The sequence below is a fragment of the Ranitomeya variabilis genome, chromosome 3 (assembly GCF_051348905.1).
Source record: "Ranitomeya variabilis isolate aRanVar5 chromosome 3, aRanVar5.hap1, whole genome shotgun sequence".
NCBI lineage: Eukaryota > Metazoa > Chordata > Amphibia > Anura > Dendrobatidae > Ranitomeya > Ranitomeya variabilis.
The window spans coordinates 561777751-561780660 of NC_135234.1; the positions used below are offsets into that span (position 1 = coordinate 561777751).

Genomic DNA, 2910 nt, shown 5'->3' on the forward strand with positions numbered 1-2910 from the left:
GAACGATCTAGCAACGCTAGCGCCTGTTTTGTTTGACAAAGCCACACACTACGCGTATCTCGATAGAGTATCAATCACCGTCAGGATGTATTTGACATTATCATTTTCCCTTGAATAGTCGATTAAACTTATGAGATCCGCCTGCCATTGCGCGTCAATGTTCGAGACGTAAATTTTATTTGTCAAAAAACGTTTTCTAATAGGCTTGTGCAACGTATAAGCGTCTTGCCTATCCAGCCACTCAGTCACGTCAGATTTCTTTATTCCGCGGTCTCTAGTCACTCTAAATAATTTGTCTATTCCATAGAATGATCCGGACTCGCTAGCCGTAAAATATTGTTTTTCTAATATGTGATCCCAGGTATTAGACGCCATGATTGAATAAATGAATGTGTCTCGATAATCAGCAGCCTCCTGCTTTCAGAAATTCAGTTGTATAAAATTTTATATTAAACGCTGTATTTATACCAAATATTCCAGGCCTAGATAATATATTTCATAGGAATTAGACACCGCGACTGAATAAAACGATTGTGTCTCGATGAACACCAGCCTGCGTATTTCAGAAATTCAGCTGTATAAAATCTCCTGTTTTAATCCGACTATGTCATGTATGAGTTAATACAGACAGTAATTGTTTGCCTGTGTGTGCTCTGGGCGTTAACAGAAGGCATGTGACGGTTCGTAACTGGAGTGTGTTTCTGGGTGTTAACACTTGCCTGGCTTCCTGCCAGTCAGGATAAATACAGCTGTTTGCAGCACACATCCAGCCAGCAGAAGCCAGACGCAGTCTAATCTCTGACCTATTCTAAATGTAAGTATTTGCTGATTTATTTGCGCTCTGATATTATCATTGTCTGTAACATATATATTTGTGCTAGTTATAAACTGAACCTTTGCTAATTCATCATGTACAGTATAGTTAAAATCTGTATTTATCGGCGGTATAGATATAGATGAAACTTTACCCCTTTTTTTATTTAAGATGGAATTCCAATATCCCCGCGATCAATACAACCCATTTCTTACAAGCACACAGCTAGGTATACCGAATATAATGTACAGAGTATTGGTTCATTCTGATTAAGTCGTTATATTATAAGTAATTTATATTAATTATATATTCTTGCATTATAAGTAATTTATATTAATTATATATTCTTGCATTCTTTCTTATTTAAGAGGAGTGTATGTCCCCCGATTATCGCAATAAATTCATCACGCCGAATTATGAACCCTTTGAACACATAGCCGAGGAACCGTTAGAAGATAATGAGCCTGCTCTTCACCTTATCACAGGTAATTAGATTCTCTTTTTTTTGCATTTAGATAGGGGAAAAATGCCGATGTAACACGGTACTAAGATATTTATCATTCCTGTATCGCATGTAAGAAACCTATATATATATATATATATATATATATATATATATATATATATATATATATATATATATTATCTATGTTAATTTCACACCACAGACAAGCACATTTTATATACGCGCTGAATACGCTAGTTAGGCTGTATTAACAGTTATTAACTAGTGTATTACACAAATCATGGTATAATAAATACACGGCTAAATTATTAAAAACAAATAATGTCGCGATCCATCAATATAATACTATTATTAAAACTGATACACCATAAACAGGGTAATGCCGTAAAACTATATTATACTGTATCAGCTAATTTAATCCCTGCATGTAAACACGAGCTATGTACAATTTCTCATACAGATACTGACACGCAGCCATCGCTCTGTATGCCGGAAAACTGGCGTGTTCCCGAAGCATGTGAAAATCTGGATTCAGACGTCGAGATCATAGATGTCAAGAACACTGTAATTTCACCGCTACCCGATGCTCCTAAAGGACGTGGAAATTCATTAAGCAGATGTTTCAAGAATAGGAAAGATAGCGCTTCACTTGAAATACATACGATTCTCACTTTTGTGTAGAAAATCAGCTCTGTGTTAACTAATAGCCGTATTTTATTCACATATGCTAAACTAGTTGCCAGAAAAATTCAATTTGAAAAAGAGAATATCCCCGTCTCAATGAGTTCGAGCAATGTGATGCCCATTAAACCAGGCGCTGCGGATGTACAATTCCCGCGCCATACTTGTAAGTGTATATCTGGTCTGCTCTCTACCGGTTTTATGCAAGTATTGTTAGAATGATTTCATGGGTAACTGTCACAGTTAACTTTTCAAATATTACGCAGGGTCACGGATAACACCCGGCATGTAGCTTTTCCAATTTTACACCGGTTTCGCGGGTAACAGACACTTGCATCTTTTCTTTTAGATACGCCGGATCTTCAGCCACGAGTTCTGCAGCGGCGTAATTACGGATCTGCACAGAATCAACCACAAAGAGCTAATGCGGCTGTAAGAACACCGCCTCTTTCGCCCATCCGTGTTGTGGATCGAGAGGAAAGCTACGCGGCACCCAAACACCCCGGGAATCCAAGCCCCAAGATTCCACATCAAAAATATAAGAATATTTCAAGAGAGAGATCTGCGTCGCAGAGCGTTAGTCCCTTCATAACTCAGGAAGCCAATAGCATACTCAGCAGCCCACAAGTTACTCCTGAAAACAGAGAAATTACGCAGCTCGTCGCTGGTAAGAAGGGTAATAACCGTGGTAATATATGTGTGTGTCAAACTGTACAACCTGCAGATACTGTTCATGCAGGATCTTCTACCGATTTTGTCAATTTATTACCTCTAAAGAAGCGTTCAGTATCACGCCGTCGTGTAAGTAAAAAACAGAAAGTTGCTGAACAATCGTCTTACACAGGGAGTCCTGTGTGGGATGATGAACATGTCAAAATGTTTATTGGCATGTCTGCTCAGTATACTCATACCAAACTCGCACAGATCAAACTAAAATCTTTCTGTGACA

At 38.1% G+C, this 2910-nt stretch overlaps 1 long non-coding RNA gene across 1 annotated transcript; it reads left to right on the forward strand.

The window, feature by feature from the left end:
• The first annotated feature begins 763 nt into the window (after positions 1 to 763).
• Positions 764 to 1821, forward strand: LOC143818385 (uncharacterized). Its single transcript, XR_013224506.1, has 4 exons — positions 764 to 814; positions 986 to 1043; positions 1183 to 1299; positions 1741 to 1821. It is a non-coding gene; the product is annotated as an uncharacterized LOC143818385 (long non-coding RNA).
• The last annotated feature ends 1089 nt before the right edge of the window (positions 1822 to 2910 follow it).